Genomic DNA, 17938 nt, shown 5'->3' on the forward strand with positions numbered 1-17938 from the left:
GCACATATTGAAATTTGTGCGGTAAAAGTGTTTTCATCGTAGTTTAACCGCATCTTTTCTCATCTAATAAAAAGTTTATTTTACTCAGTTATGCTCCGCCTTTTGGTACCCTTTTGTTGCACTAGGTACCCTTTCGAAAGGGTACCCTAAAAGTGGTACATTACGGTTCACTTTTTGGTATCTTTTGACTGTGAAAACAACCATAAAAGAGTACAAAACCGTACCACACAGAGGAAATGGGCCATAAGTGCCCTGCAAAATGGACATCACAGGATGTTATGCCACAATTCTAGATCAAAAGCAAGTTCCATTTAAAGAGTAATCTGTGTTTAAGGCATGACTTCTATGCTAATCTTATGATTGCAATAAATTAAACTCTTCACACTACTGGAATAATTCAGAAAGCTGCAAACAGGCGTGTAGAGTAAATCTTCTATTTATTTATTTTAACCCTTGTGAATTTTTTCAAATTGATCACACTTTTGTTATGTTTGTGGCCATTTTTGCCCCATTGACTTCTATTTTGTGTTTGCAAAGTCTTGACAGCATAGTCATGCATGCATGATTGTTGTTGTTTTTCTGTTTGTAAAAATTTGTCATTTTTGCTGTTGATCATCAGTTGGTGGCAAAATTTTGACCTCTTACCAAGAGGGAAAACCCCAATCAGTTAAGGATCTATGATTATATGATGGCTTCACAATCAAAAAATGTGGTTATAATGAAGGTCAATGGGGCAAAAACAGCCACCAACATAACAAGAAGGTACCAAAATGTGTTTCAAAATAAGATTTGTCACCAAAAATCGTTTCATTTGCTAAAACACAGAAAAATTTGTGACCAAATTAAGATTCAAAATTAACCTAGAGTGGATGAAAATGCCCCAAAGCACACAAGGGTTAATGTCAGGGTCAGCTGATTTCCCGTGTGCAGGGGGTAGAGATCAGTGAACCCTATTTAGGAGACTAAAAATTAGGCTGTCAGTTAATTATGGTTTGTCTAATAGTTAATAAAATCATCATAAATTTGGGTTTATTCAGCACCTCCAAATCATTCTCCCAAATATCCTGAGCGAATTCATCACCACTAGGCTGGTTGGAAAGACTGAAGCTTAGCATAAACAGACTATGAATGAGGCGATAAGAAAAGCAGACAGAGGAAATGTTGTGAGCCATCGTGTGACACAACAAAATCGCGCTGGTCATAAGACATGTGGGTGAATTGTTTTGGGACAGAGAATAGGCCATGGACAGGAACAAAGAGAAAGGTAGGGGTTTGGAATGGCTGGGATAGAAATGCACTTCTCAGGCCATACAAACAATGAATGAGTCGCTTCATCATCTCCTCGTAGCGCGTATGCCGGGAATGAAAGCAAGCAAACTGCTTTCATTAACTGCAGCGCAGGCAGAATAATGGAAAGCCTCTATTCTTTTACGAGACACGAGACATGCAGTTCTACTAACAGGAGACACAAGGGATGTCATGTTGGACAACTTGTCAAGTATTTACCCAAAGAAATGACTGATTATAAAAACTAGAATTCTGTACAACATATTCAATAAGACTATATTATATTTAAATAAAATTATCCTATTTAAAAGGTTGTTGTACCCTTAATTTAAGCGGTTGGACAAAATATCGTTATGTCAATATATCGTAACATTTCCGGCCACGGTACATTAACGATGTTCTGGCGCCAAGTATCGATATTTATCTAAATAAACGAAAGATCTGAATTAATGTACCCTCTTACTCTGACTGCAGCCGTTTACTGCTTTAGCTGCAGTACACCCAGCTGCTTCCCGTAATGGAGGATCAACAATACGTTAGAGAAGCACTAGCGTCAATTAAACTACTGACAGATGAGCCATTCCAATGGTGAAAATCTCGAGTATATGGATACCTTCTTCAGCTGGACCGAGGTATTTGTGCGTTTCAGACATCCCTCCTCTCCAGAATCTTGAGCTAGTTTCTCTCTCACAGACCCACTTTTACTTCGCTAGATCACTCTATAAAGATGATCATGTGATTTACATTGTTGTAATTCTACAATTGTGCTGTAAATAAAAAAATGCATCTTATAACTTTTGTATGCAGTTTTTCTCATTCATTTACAAATATTGTGATGTATCGTGGATGGTTTCTTGTGAAATATCGATATATCGTTGATATCATGATATATCAATACCGAGAGCAAAATACCGTAATAATATTGTATCATGAGTTAAAGGTGAAAAATCTACTTTTCAAGCTGTTTGGACAGACATGTGTGTAGGTGTAGTGCAGGGAAGGCCAACCCTGTTCCTGGAGAGCCACCTTCCTGCAGATTTCAGTTGCTACCCATATCAAACACACCTGAACCAATTAATTAGGACCTGAACACCATGTGATAATTACAGGCAGTTGTGTTTGATATGGGTTAAAACTGAAATCTGCAGGAAGGTGGCTCTCGAGGAACAGGGTTGGCCACCCCTGGTGTAGTGTATAGACTGTCATATTGGGGCTATATAATCACACCCAGTCCTTTTTTTTTTTCAATTTAACAACATAAAAACGGTGGACCAATTGGATCGGTTTTTAGATTGACCGCAACTTGACGTAGGAGTGCGGTTCCCTCGCTTACCAATATGGATTGACAGGCGCGCAACAACATATCCTCAGTTTGTCGTTTCACGTCCGTCATTTTTAGGGTGTGAGTCACATGATTGCTCTCATCGGGGGCATTGTTTGTAACTTTAGGTGGGTTTGCAAAAGTGTACTTTTCATTGTGTCATCCTTAAACTTCAGCCATTTGCATTTCCCGGGGTCACAGAAGCTCCGTCATCTCAACTAGGTGTGGCTGAAAAGTGTGAGCGAGTTGTCTCATGTCTGTGTCCCTCCATTAGAAATTACGAACTTGCCTTATGTATAGCCTTAGTAGTGTGCGTGGTTATTAGTCTCGGTGTACAAGCTTGGAATTTTAAAATAGCACAGAGTTGGCATAACTTTGTTTAGTTGCCACAGTTTTGTTCAGTGCAGAAACACGATGTGGAGAAGCCTTTAATATTAATTAACTATGATGAATTAAAGCATGGTTAATAGTGAAACTGGTTAATCGTTGCATCCCTGATGTATGCAAAGTAGCGGCTGTAAAACTATACAAAGACACAAACGATTTTGTAACTACCACTCTGACACATTCTGGCACATTGGGAATATTGATTCCTCAACAGTACTCTCTGCTTGGTCTGTGTTCGAGTCATACATGTACAGCTTAATTCTGGTCTTCTCACTCATGTTGCTTCTCTATGTCTGCCTGTCTGTTGCCATACACAAAGCGAGGGGCTCTTGGCTCCGCCCCCATGTTAAGTTGGACGGGAAGTCGAAACTAATTTTCATGTGAAGCAGCAAACAGCGACCAGTGTACACACCCCCAAAATGACACTTTAACCCATTATAATAAAACAACCTGAACTGTGTTTTGAACTGAACCTAAACTGGCAAACTCAGAAGAACCATAATATTAATATTAGATCTTAAAAAAGGGGTAAAATATGTGCCCTTTAAAACTCTTTAACTGTATTAAATGGACATGCTGAATCACTGATACGTGTTGGTTTGCATTAATTAAAAGTTAAAAAAAAATTCAAACAGTTTATTTTATTGTCAAGATCTGAGGTGAACTATCTGCTGCTGATTTCAGTAGTATGACAATAAATGTCATGTGAAATGGCATTCAAACTCACATTGTTAGTATTTAACATTGAATAAAGCACATGATGTTTACCTGAGGTTAACATTGTCAGTTTATCCTGTTGTTCAGCTGCAAGAAATATAAGCCATTTCTAAAATATGAATTTCAGGTGTTCGACAAAATCTGCGCTCCTGTTGATGTCGTTAATCTGGCAACCTGCATTTGCATAAGTTTTGAACCAGAAGTGCAATACCTAGTTCAACCATTGGGTGTCAAACTTGCATGCTGCACCTTTAATTATAAACAGTTTGCATAAACACCCCCTTAATGAACCAAAAAAAAAAGTTTGGCCTCATTTGCAATAGTATCAAAAAATAATGATGCTCAAGGATAAACTTTGTTAAATTTGGAGTGTTTTACAAAGGATGTGTTAAACATTTTTACAAGGACAGAACTAACAAAGTTATGAACAGTCTTATTTTAAAAAACACACACACGCACACAAAAACCACACCTCGCAGATTCTCCAAGTGCTATGAGCAGAATTCTCTATTTATATAAACAAACCGCTATAAAATAAACAGATCAATGCTGAAATATGATGAGAGAGTGGAAGATGGCCAAGTGGCTGTAAATCTGACGAGCAAGCACATTAAAAACACACACACACACACACGCACACACACACACACACACACACACACACACACACACCAACTCAGTGTCCATCTGAAAAACAACCAAGTGCACTATACACATGTATAAACCTTCCTGTAGCACATACAGTTGAAGTCAGAATTATTAGCCCCCTTTGATTTTTTTTTCTTTTATAAATATTTCCCAGATGATGTTTAACAGAGCAATAACATTTTTGCAGTATGTTTGATAATATTTTTTCTTCTGGAAAAAGTCTTATTTGTTTTATTTCAGCAAGAATAAATGCAGTTTTTAATATTTTAAAAAGTATTTTAAGGTCATAATTATTAGCCCCTTCAAGCTATATTTGGTTTTGATAGTCTACAGACAAACCATCATTATACAATAACTTGCCTAATTACCCTAACCTGCCTAGTTAATCTAATTAACCTAGTTAAGCCTTTAAATATCACTTTAAGCTGTATAGAAGTGTCTTGAAAAAGATCTAGTCAAATATTATTTACGGTCATCATGGCAAAGATAAAATAAATCAGTTATTAGAAATGACTTATTAAAACTATGATTAGAATAGTTTTGGGAAAATCTTCTCTCTGTTCAACAGAAACTGGGAAAAAAATTATGTAAACTGTATATAAACCTTCCTGTAGCTCAAATGCTAGAACAAGGTGCTAACAATACCAAGATACTGGGTTTGATCCCCAGAGAAAAAGCAAGAAATGATCAAATGTGTTCAATACAGTTTAAGTCACTTTGGATCTAAATGCAGGTATAAGTCTCTAAGAAAAGAACAAAACTGTTCTGTTGTCTATAGTAGTGAGCACGAAAACAATCTCCAGAGAAAAAAAAAGAGAGATGGGAAAAATCAGAGAGAAAGCAATCCAAAACCATTGCTAGGTTCACTTGAGGATGAACTTGGTTTGTGCTGACCACAGATATTATTATGGGCATAGTAAATTACTGCTGAGAACACAAACCCATCAAAAAGGGAACATTCGAAGACCACACACTCGAAATACGATGCTCAATTTAGCCATCACTTTTTAGATTCAACACATCAGTTTATCATTAAAGGTGTATTCACACATTTCAATGTATTTGATCTCAAGCTGATCCAAACATTAAGGAGTAAGATCTCAGAAAATTGGACTGACAGTTTCAAAATACTAAAACTTCTATGTTTAGCTGCTTTGACACAATCTACATTGTAAAAGTACTATAGAAATAAACATGAGTTGAATATTTTTTATGACGAACACAAAAGAGGTTATTTCGTAGGAGGTTGAAAACCACTTCTGATTTTTGATAATAATATAGATGGCTTGGAATAACTGTACCAAACTATATGGTTTTGAACCATACCACTCAGTTGGAAACTAGGGTTGTGCCGATAGACGATGCCATCGTCCATCGCCGATGGCCGACAAACTTCACAATGCTGAACCGGCATCGCGATCCAATGCCCCGCCCCACATTTATATTCTATAGATATATAACCTATTATTTGCAGGTCATCTTAAAAGCAATAACGGTATTTTCATGAGCTGCGTTAAATGTTACATATAGCTGCCACTTGCACGGCTGACAGCATCATAAGGATTAAATGAAGGATAATACAGTACCTCTTCACGCTTAAAATTATTCAGTGGCAACCGCTGTTACCTGCAAACCCCGTCCCACAGACTTTACAGTGAATGGCTTTAGTTATTTTCATAGCGGACTTGAAGCTGCTCCAGAACGCAGCAGCACGAGTGGTCTTTAATGAACCTAAAAAAGCACATGTCACTCCGCTACTCATCCGTTTGCACTGGCTGCCAGTTGCTGCTCGCATCAAATTCAAAGCTCTGATGTTTGCTACAAAGCGATTTCTGGCTGCGCCCCTTCTTATCTGCTCTCACTTATGCAGATCTATGTGCCCTCCAGAAACTTGCGTTCTGTGAATGAACGTCGCCTCGTGGTTCCATCCCAAAGACGGAAGAAATCACTTTCCGGAACGCTGGCGTTTAATCTGCCCAATTGGTGGAATGAACTCCCTAACTGCGTCAGAACGGCAGAGTCACTCGCTGTTTTCAAGAAACGACTAAAAACTCAACTATTTAGTCTCCACTTCACTTCCTAATCTCCAATTGCCTCTCTAGATATACCACTAACTGTACTCAAAAAAAAAAACAAAAAAAAAAAAATATATATATATATATATATATATATATATATATATATATATATATATATATATATATATATATATATATATATATATATTCATTGTTGCTCTTATAGTTGTGTAAATTGCTTCCTTGTCCTCATTTGTATATCGCTTTGGATAAAAGCATCTGCTAAATGACTAAATGTAAATGTAAGCCACTGGAAGTCTTTTATCCACTCTTGGAAAAGTGTAAATGGTGGATTAACATTCAGCACATGATCACTAATAAGATGTGCTATTATTAGTAACTTTAGGTAAATCTGTCAGTGTTGTTTTCATTCTCTCATCTTCAGTGCTTCACATATTTGCAGTTGTAGCTCCTGTCATCTGAAGGCAGAAGGCATTGACTGAGTGATTGACAGCTGATATTAACAAATCATTCGAGTTTAGTTCCAGAGCAGTGAGCCAATAAGAAGAGCGCAAAGGCGGGGCAAGCATTGCAGGCTTTTTACTTCAGCAAGTTCAAGAAACAACTGTTTTAATCTGTTCCTGAGCCCTGTGTTTGCCGTTTTTAGGTGCAAAGATGCATTCTGCATAAATGTCTCCTAAATCTGCGCACGCGGTGAGGATTTTGCCATGTAAACAATGAAAATGTATGCACTACAGTGAACTCCAACCGAACTCTCGTCTTCTCCAAAAGCAGTGGGAAAAGGCATTAGAACGACACGGATCACTGCCTATTCATGCCAGAGTGCCGCGGAAAAAAAGTGATTGACAGGTGGTCATTTGTTTGTACCTTTATTTATTTATGGTTTGGTGTTGGGTAGAGCAAAGACCATGTGGGTCAGGTAGTGAAAACGGTAGGCTACAATTAAAGGTGCAGTAGGTGATTGTCTTCAGAGGCATGTTTTGTTGTGCTGGTTGAAAGTCTCTTCACAGTCCAATAGTAATGATTACAGTAAATGATCTAAATGTGTTCATATGTATTTTTATATTCTGGGTTAAGCATAAAACAAAACAATATTCATCCGATTAAATAGAGTCGGACCGTCATGTCCCTTAATTCTGATAAGCTGGTCAGACTGTCTGTCAGCAAATGTAGAGTCCGACTTCTGCGCATCTGTTCACACAGATCCGCCACGTGCGCAAGCGTCATCACAAACGCATGAGTGCGAGCGAGCTGCGGGCCGCTCGCAGATGCCGAGTCTGAGCCGGAGGCGCCGAAGGACAGCCGAGCTCGGGCCGATTACTGTAAAGCCAGGCGCGGGTATAATTCGCTCTTAAAGCGGCCGCACGTTCACGAGACGGACCGGGAGAAATCAAAAGCTGAATTGAAACTTTTAAATACCTGAATCAATATTGGAGTTACTTTAGCACGTTGGAGGAAGGACGACACCATGGCTGAAGTATTACTGTTAGACAGGTAATGTTCTGTTTTGAAACTATTTTATGTTAGATTGTGTTCTGTTATGAATGACTTATTTGCACAGACGTGTTGTTCAGCCACTGAAATCTCCTGGTGAAAGATTGATGTGATTATTTTCAGTTTCATAAGGTTCTTTGACAGCATCTATAATGTAGATTTATATTTAGTTTAACAACAAAACACCAGTAAATAGCGCTATTCCGCCTAGCCTGCTTTACTGAGCTGAAGTTGCTTTTATATTCACATTGGGTCATTTTTGAACAATGATAGCCTTCCTATACTGTTTACCATGCTTCTCTGAATATTCGCTCTGAAATAGCATGTAAGTGTGGCTAAGTATATTAAATGTAATTCCTGCACGGTGCTGGCACTAACTAACTGGCGAATGACCTGAACTAGTGGGTTGTCTGTCGGCTGTTGCGCGCGCTCGCGATTTCAGGGGGTGTGGCTTTGAATCACAGTCCCTCCCTGCTGTCCAAAGATAATATGCTAAGCGGTTAGCTTTTTGGCAGATCACCTACTGCACCTTTAATTAATTCGTTATGAATCGTCATGTTTCACATTAAACATCGTACGATGCCAAATTGGTCAACATCGCCCAACCCTAGTGTAAACGAGACAATAATGACAGAATTGTAATTTAGGAATGAACTACCCCTTTGATTCACATTTACTTAAGTCAAAGTTTGTTTACAGCTAGGTCATAACTTGATCCGAGGTAAAAAAAAAAAAAAAAAGTCCTGATTTTTATCCAGATGCGGTGGCAGCCTGGGAATCCACTTAAATTTACACTGACAACTATACAATACAGAATGCTCGACAGAAAAAATAGGGATGGGAACGATGAGGAAATCAGATTCAGATCACATTATTTAAATCAGATTCTCGGGATATTAGCATTAAAAGATGCTTGAAGATTGACTACGTTTATGTTTTTAAAAGAAATCTCTTGTGATCGACAAAGCATAAGAGATATCTTACCATCGGTTTATTTTTATCACCAATTCTGTTTAACAGAAAGAGAATGTTTTAACACATTTCTAATCATAATAGTTTTAATAACTCATTTCTAATAACTGATTTATTTTATCTTTGCCTTGATGACAGTAAATAAAATTAGACTAGATATTTTTCAACACTTCTATACAGCCTAAAACGACATTTAAAGGATTAACTAGGGTAATTAGATTAACTATAACAAAGTTATTGTATAATGATGCTTTGTTCTGTAGACTATCGAAAAATAATATGCCTATATATATAATGATTAATAGAATTTTTATTCAAAAAAGAAAATGAATAAATACAGTACAGCAATAATCAGGGAATAAGTAATGTAACCAAACTAAACATTTAACCTTTAGACCCACTTACAATATTATATGGTTTTTTATATTTTATTGGTGTTTTATGTGGGGATGATTTTATCTGGGGGTGGGCAAAATACTGCAAAACCAAAATCTAAAAAAAAACAGACAAATAAATAATAATTTACAGTAATAATATTTAACTTGCATTTACAATTAGCAGTTTACTTAGTATGCTAGCTAGCGAATCTATAAAGTCGCTGTATAGTTGGCAAAAGTTTCCATTTACCATAGTATTTCCCAAGAGACACTTAACACATTTAACGGGTAGTTAGTTGAAATAGCTATTTAGCTAGTTAACTAGTAAGTAAGTTTGTAAGTTAGTAAGTTAGTAAGTTAGTTAGTTAGTTAGTTAGTTAGTTAGTTAGTTAGTTAGTTAGTTAGCTAGTTAGCTAGCAAAACTGAATTTCCTGTAAACTGTTGGCAGAACTTTCTATTTAATATAGTAAAAATTGGTATTTGCCAAGAATCACTTAATACACTTAATAATTAGTTACTTAGTTCAGTTAGCTAGTTAACTAGTTTGTTAGCTAGCTAGCTAGTTAGTTAACTGGTTAGTATAGCTTGCTAGCAAAACTGAAAGTTGCTGTAAGTTGATGGCTGAACTCTTCATTTACAAGAGTAAAAATGGGTGTTTCCCAAAAATCACTTAATACAGATAATAGTTATTTACTTAGTTCAGTTAGCTAGTTAACTAGTTAGTTTGTTAGCTAGCTAGTTAGTTAACTAGTTAGTTAGCTAGCTAGCAAAACTGAAAAGTTGCTTTAAATTGTTGGCTGAACTTTCCATTTACCATAGTAAAAATGGGTATTTCCCAAAAATCACTTAATACAGATAATAGTTATTTACTTAATTAGTTCCGTTAGCTAGTTAACTAGTTAGTTTGTCAGCCAGCTAGTTGGTTAGTTAACTTGTTAGTTAGCTAGCTAGCAAAACTGAAAAGTTGCTTTAAATTGTTGGCTGAACTTTCCATTTACCATAGTAAAAATTGGTATTTCTCAAAAATCACTTAATACAGATAATAGTTAGTTAGTTCATTTGTTATCTAGCTAGCTAGTTAGCTAGTTTGTTAGTTAACTAGTTAGCTAGCAAAACTGAAAAGTTGCTTTAAATTGTAGGCAGAAGTTTTTATTTACTATAGCAAAAATAGGTATTTCCCAAGAATCACTTAAGACAGCTAATAGTTAGCTAGTAAGATAGATAACTAGCTAGTTAGTTAGCTAGCTAGTAAAACTGAAAAGTTGCTGTATATAGTTGGCAGAAGTTTCCATTAACCATAGTAAAAATGGGTATTTCCCAACAACTACTTAATACAGTTAATAACAGTTTTTTAAAATAACACTTAATAACAGTTAATACAGTTAGTTAGCCAGCTAGCTAGTTGTCTTAATAGTTAGTGAGTTAGATAGTTAGGTAAATAAATAGTTATTTAGTAGCAGTACTTTTTTTTGTTTACATTAAAGACATAGTTCATCCAAAACTGAAAAGTTGCTGTAAACAGTAGACAGAAGTTTCCATTTACCATAGTAAAAATGGGTATTTCCCTAGTACAACATTTGGATAATTGAAATAAAAAAAAAATTAAACAAATCTATTGTAGTTTTTTAAGGCTGTATACCAACCCTACAGACAAATAATAGAGCACACATTATATTCTAACTATGTATACCACCTGACAGAGACTCAGAGAGAGAAGCAGACCGAGGTGACACAGGCAGGCAAATAACACCTGGCAGGAGTGACAGCTCTGGAGAACAGCAGCCGTTGAGGCATGAGCTGCTGAAACTGAAAAATGTCAATGGCAGCGTTCTCCAGCCTAATATGGAGGAAGAATGGCAGAGGATGCCACAGTGATAAGAGCGTGATGGTGACTCAATGAGCCCGTTTACATGCACGCCAGCACCCTGAGAACTCACCAAAATCAGCCAACTGAAATTTCCTGTTGTCCCGGATAACATTTCCAATTTGGAGTATATAGTCGTTTTTGTAATGTTAGTTGTCCTGAACTACAAAATTTAATTTAATTTAATTTAATTTAATTTAATTTAATTTAATTTAATTTAATTTAATTTAATTTAATTTAATTTAATTTAATTTTCATATGTACCTTAACTTAATTTTACATGTACCTTACAACAAACAAATCAACATTTAAAATTTCAGCCAAAAATGAAAACTCTGTTATAAATTACTCACCCTCATCTTGTTCCAAAACCCGTGAAACTTTTGTTCATCTTTGGAACAAAAATTAAGATGTTTTATAGAAGACATTTCTTAGAAAATAATTATCGGAACAACACGAGGATGAGTAATTGGGGTAAACTAATCCTTTTCTAATAAAAAGTCCCCTTAAAAGTATTTTGCAGCAGATTTCTTTCTCACTTTCGGCAAAAAGTTTGCTCTGTTTGAATGCACTTACATAGTAACAATTAGGGCTGTCAATATGGCTGAAAACCTAAATTTAAATAGAAATATATTTAGATCCGGTGAAAATGTGACTGACGCGTGGACAACTCACAGGTCAGATATTGGACTTCTAATGGCGTTCTAGACGTTACTTCTAAGTAGTAATTAGGAAAACTCAGAATCACAGTTTTCTGGAATGCAGCATTCAGTTCACTAAAACAAACCACATCATTCACGTCAACAATATTCCTCACACGCCTTTCGACACACCAAAAATACAAATGCAGGGTTTCTGCAATCAAATGTGCCCCATTTAAAAAAAATGTTATGAATATTTGAAAAAACAAATTGACTGCCCTAAAACAACCCAATCCAGTCATATCACACACGCATATTTCAGTAAACAATTAGGTTTAAACAAAACAAAACAAAAAAACAACACAAACAAAACACAAAATGCCCTTCAAAACAAAACACACAACAAAATGCCCAACATTCATTTATTTTATTTTCGGCTTAATCCCTTTATTTATCTGGGGTCCCCACAGTGGAATGAACCGCCAACTTATTCAGCATATGTTTTATGCAGCGGATGCCCTTCCAGCTGCAACCCATCTCCGGGAAACACCCATACACACTCAATCACACACACACACACGCGCACACATACACGCACACAGACACACACACAACGGACAATTTAGCTTACACAATTCACCTATAGTGCATGTGTTTGGACTGTGTGGGAAACCAGAGCACCCGGAGGAAACCCACGTGAACACGGAGAAAACATCCAAACTCCACACAGAAATGTCAACTGACCCAACCAAGGGTCGTACCAGCAACAAGGGTGCTACCCACTGCGCCACCATGCAGCCCCAATATTATTATTATTATTATTATTAAATTAAAATGTAATGCATGTTAAGGCTTGTACACACCAGGACACTTTTCGTTTGCGTTTATCGTCAGAGTTTTAAGACATTTTTCTGATTCAAATCCAAGCTATTTTCATTGGCGTCGAGCAGCAGAGTATGCAAAAATCACTCAAATTTAAGCTTCTAACACAGCTTGTTGTTATGGATGGTTCAAGTAGCAGCTCCAGCTCTAGCGATGAAGAAATGATTATTGTTCACCAGTGCAATAAGCAGCTCCACGTTCATATCGCCTCTGGGCATCTTCTTCAAAGTACGATTGCATTGACAGTTTTGCGCTTGAGCGCCTCCAAGTGCTGTTTACTGTAACTTCAGCAGCTCCATGCACATGAACAAAAGTGCCAATCTGATAGGTGGACAAGGTTTTAAAGGGGCGTGTCCAAAAAAAAATGAGCATGAGGCGTTTTTTTTTTTTTTTAAACGTCGTTTTGCGCGTTGGTGTGCACGATCACGATGGTGCCCTTTATTTACTCATGAGGCGTTAAATGTCAACGGAAAACGCGAGCAAAAAGCATCCTGGTGTGCATTTCATAAACTTTTTACATTTCGTAAATTGCGGCCATGATTTAATTGATCGCATCTGCTTTTCAATTACAACCATTAAAATTAAATCCGGAAAATTTTAAACTAAGAAAAAAAAAAATAACATTGGTATCTTGTTTTTTTGCTACTTAAAATATTAAGCTTTTTAATTAATAACTGTTGGTTAATTGTAATAGATACGCAATTCAACTGATCAGAAATATTTTCTAACTGTCAATTTAATTAAACAATTAAAATGTGAAGATTAAAGAAATGTATTTGGGGGAAGTGTTTCATCAAACTTTATTTTTTATTTGGTTAAAAAATATATTTAATTAGAATTAATCTTAACATTAAAATGTTATTAAAACATTAAAATATAATTCATAATAATAACATTTGCATAATATAATAAAATATAATATAATATATACTATAATATAATATAATATGATATAATATAATATAATATAATATGATATAATATAATATAATATAATATAATATAATATAATATAATATAATATAATATAATAAGCAGAATAATAAAAATAAAATTGACAACACCAATTACAATAAAAGGAATTCAGAAAAAAAGAATAAAGTATTTGAAAAAGCCCTACAGTATGTGTGATGAGCTGAGCGCTGACTCTCTTCATTAGAAAACTGTGTCCTCCCTCTGTGCTTCTTGCAGGCTAATCACGCCTTCCCTGGCCCGCTATTTTTGGCCCATTGTGCTTTCCACACACCCTGAGGATGCAGAGCCTCCGTGGGCTCAGCACAGGAGAAGAAAAGAAAATAATCCAGCAGCGCAGTTCATTTGATAGCAGAAAAAGAGGAGCAGCAGAATGACAGCAGCCGCCATCTAATTACTCATTTGATTTAGCTGCCGCTTTCATCCAAAGTCACTTCGAGCGGACATATTAAAGCCACCCCGGAGTGGCATCAGGTTAAGTGGCTTGATCAAGGGCACAATGAGTCGCACATCAACATTTACAGGCTAACATTTCAGTTAAGATGGCCAATCTTTAACCATGCCACAGTACAGAGCTGAAGCTGCTAAAATAAAGTAAAAATTGTACTATTATGACATGTGTTAACTAGGGTTGGATATCATTTGGGATTATTTCAATACAGGTGCTAAATCGATGCTATTAAAAGGGTACTGGAGCCAAAACGGTGCCTGAACCGATACTTTTGAGCCACAAAATTATGGTGGATGACTCTAGATAAATGTTTTATTTGACAAAATATTTTAATAAATAATTTTAATAGAACAATATAATAAAAGTTTAAAGTAAGCATCAATTCATATTTTATATATTTGAATTACATTAATATTTCCTTTGATTATTTGTTGGTTAGCATGAATTTAAGATTTGCATGGTTAATATATTGATTTGCTTAATCTGAATAATACAAAAGTATGATCAAGGTGTTAACATGAGTTGCCTTTTTTTTGCCCTCCCATTCATTTAAAATAGTGTTTCTGAAAAAGTTTCAGTGTTTCCTAAAAAAAAGAATTATTCTGGAGTCATAATAAGTCGTATTTCTTATTGTTTATTTCTTTAAAAAAAGCAGTTTTAATTAAAAAAAAAATTAAGGTCAGTATTATTAGCCTCCTTAAGAAATATTTACTGTATATATTTTTAAAATACACAACAAATCAGTTACAAAATAATTTGACTAATTATTTTAACTTTTGTAGTTAAACCGATTAAGGGCTCTATTTTGACGATCCATGTGCACAGTGCAACGCGCAGGGCACAAATGCATTCAGGGCATGTCAGAATCCACTTTTGCTAATATAAGGACGGAAAAATCCGCTTTGTGCCGTGGCGCATGGTCTAAAAGGGTTGAGCTTATTATCTTAATGAGTTATGGGTGTGTTTTGAGAAAAAAAAAACAATCAAAGTCTCATCTCCCATTCCCTTTAAGAGCCAGTTGCGTTGCGCCACAGCACATTTGCTATTTACATGACAGACTTTGTAAGTGGAAAAACTGAGCGTCTTACTAGCAGGAAAAACAGAGCTACTAACAGTTAAACAGAGCATCTGCAGAGCGAGAATGAGAGATAAACCTCATTATTTACTTTCACTTTCACTCTCGTGGATAGGGAAACCTTGTACGCACAGACATCAATTAGCCTTTAAATAATTAATTTTGTTTGTTAAGCGCAAAGATTTGTTTCAAAACTACTTCTAAATTCAGTTCTAATTTCCAGCAAACTAATAAATGAATAATAACAATGAAGAGTGTTAAAAACAGAGTTATATCCAAATACACATGCTGTGCCCCATATGGTCTGAAACCTGACAGGTGGACAAATCTAAGCTTGTTTTAAATAAAACAAATACAAATATGAATATAATAAATAATACTGCTAATAATAATATTATACAAACGCAAATTGTCATGAATAAACTGAATAAGATGAAAACATGAAAGTATGGTTTTTATATTTGTGTAAGCTAGAAAATGATGTTTTGTAATATTTTTGTCCTTATATATATATATATATATATATATATATATATATATATATATATATATATATATATATATATATATATGTGTATGTATATATATATATAAATATATATATATATATATATATATATATATATATATATATATATATATATATATGTGTGTATGTATATATATATATATATATATATATATATATATATATATATATATATATATATATATATATATATATATATATATATATATATATATATCCTTAATATTTAAATTCTTTTTCATAAGTAAAGATATTTGCGTATTGCTCTACATCCTGGACAACTAACGCACTCTGCGCTAGACTTTAGACCGGCTTTGTTCTGGTCTATAGAACAGACTATTATAGTTCCTCAAAATAGCAATGCACCAGCAATGCGCCTTAAACACGCCTCCCTTTTTAGACCAGAACGCCTATGGGCGCACATATGAGCGCAAATGCATTTGCTATTAAAACAGAGTGGCGCAAAACGTCAAAACGTCTCTTGCGCCAAGCTGAAACTAGCAATCAACAATTGCGTCGCACCTTGCACCGGGTGTATGATAGGGCTCTTAAGCTGTTTCGGTTGAGATTATGTCAAACATTGATAAAACTGCACATTTCAAAGCACTTCACAGGACCTTTAATACTACATACTTGACTTTTCACTGCCCACCTCCACTAATATTGTCACCCTTGATGAATGTAAGCAAAAAAAGCTGTGAGAAAAAAAATGGTGTCGCTTAACCTTGTGATCATTTGCTCAAAACATTAACAAATCAACTGAAGACACTTGAGTGACACAGAATTGTAGTTTTGGAGACGTCCTGACCTTCAATAACTTCTGCAATTCTCCAGCTGTGAATTTTGCTGATTTTTTTTAGGCACTCAAATCATCCTCCTAACAGTTGCGCCTCCCAGTCCTCCTCCAGACTAACTCATACAGTTAACCGAAACAGTCTTATATGTGCCTCCCATTTATTGAAGTTTAACAACCTTTAGCAACAAACCACAGCTACGTTCTTTGATTTTACACGCTGAGATAAATAGGATGAAACAGGATGTTGTGGCTGAACAATTTCCTGTTTCTAAGTCAATCAGAGGAAATTAAAAAATTCAATAATAAAGAAAGGGAATATACTTCTATACTATTTTGCGCATAGGAATGGATAGGCATGCCATTAACTGCTTCGTATGTGCATTTAACAAACAAAATCATTTTTGACAACTCATTTACTCCCATTTTTTATTTCGTTCTTAATAAATATGCATACATAATAACTAGTTTATTGAAGGGTTAGTTCACTTAAAAGTTTACTTTGTCATTGATTAGATTACACACTCTCATGTTGTTTCAATCCTGAGACCTTGGCTCATCTTCAGAGCACAGATTAAGATATTTTAGATGATATCCTCGAGCTCTCTGACCCTCCATAGACAGCAAGGACTGAAAATTTCATAATCATAAAATGCTACAAGAACATATTTGTGCACCAAAAAAAAACTGCAAAAATAACTGTTCACCTTTGTCCTCTCTTCACCCACATCAGGTCACAGTGTGCATTTAATTCAATAAGATGCTGATCTGATCTGATTTGCTTTTTTTTCCTCTCGAGCTGAGCGTATTGTTTTCTGTTCTTGCCACGTTTTTTGAGTGCCAGCCCGATACCAAGGCGAAGAGCAGGCGTTTCACGATCAACGTTCAGCTTTTTCTTTGGCATTGCAAGTAGAAAAGTTGAAAACAGCGGAGAAGTGGTAAGACAACCCTGTTAACGAATTTTGTAAATTACACAGTATTTAACTGTAATCCAAACTGTACTTAACTTTAGAGCAGTTATGCAGTATGTTACTGTATTTTAAAGTTACATTGTGTAAATTACTGTATATTTTACAGTAAAGATACAATACTGTAAATAAATATACAGCAAGATAAATGGCGCTGAAAATTTTCATACAGTTTTTATATGTTTATGCCACACATGCCGTGTATATTTGGTAACTGAGACGATCCCTCCTTTTTTATTTATTTATTTTTGGTTGCGGCTAATGTCAATTATTTTGTATTCTTTTTTTCTTATTTTTATTGATGTTGTACTGTTTTTTTGCTTTAAATATGTTATATAAATGTTAATTAAAACAAAACAAAAATTACAAAAAAAGAAAATGTACATACAGTACTTTTGCTGTAATTGGTTTACAGTAAGTTAAAATATATACACACACACACACATACATATATATATATATATATATATATATATATATATATATATATGTGTGTGTGTGTGTGTGTGTGTGTGTGTATA

General features: G+C 35.1%; 1 protein-coding gene and 1 long non-coding RNA gene across 3 annotated transcripts in view; one reads left to right on the forward strand and one right to left on the reverse strand.

Annotated features, from left to right (window-relative positions):
• The window catches only part of mgat4a (alpha-1,3-mannosyl-glycoprotein 4-beta-N-acetylglucosaminyltransferase A), a 129899-nt gene that overhangs the window by 97260 nt on the left and 14701 nt on the right, over window positions 1-17938 (reverse strand). The window lies entirely within an intron of this gene.
• On the forward strand, window positions 6584-10435 carry LOC147842250 (uncharacterized). The gene is made up of 3 exons (XR_015499158.1): window positions 6584-9594; window positions 9632-10070; window positions 10414-10435. It is a non-coding gene; the product is annotated as an uncharacterized LOC147842250 (long non-coding RNA).

This window comes from Danio rerio, chromosome 9 (genome assembly GCF_052040795.2).
Source record: "Danio rerio strain M-AB ecotype USA chromosome 9, GRCz13ab, whole genome shotgun sequence".
Taxonomy (NCBI): domain Eukaryota; kingdom Metazoa; phylum Chordata; class Actinopteri; order Cypriniformes; family Danionidae; genus Danio; species Danio rerio.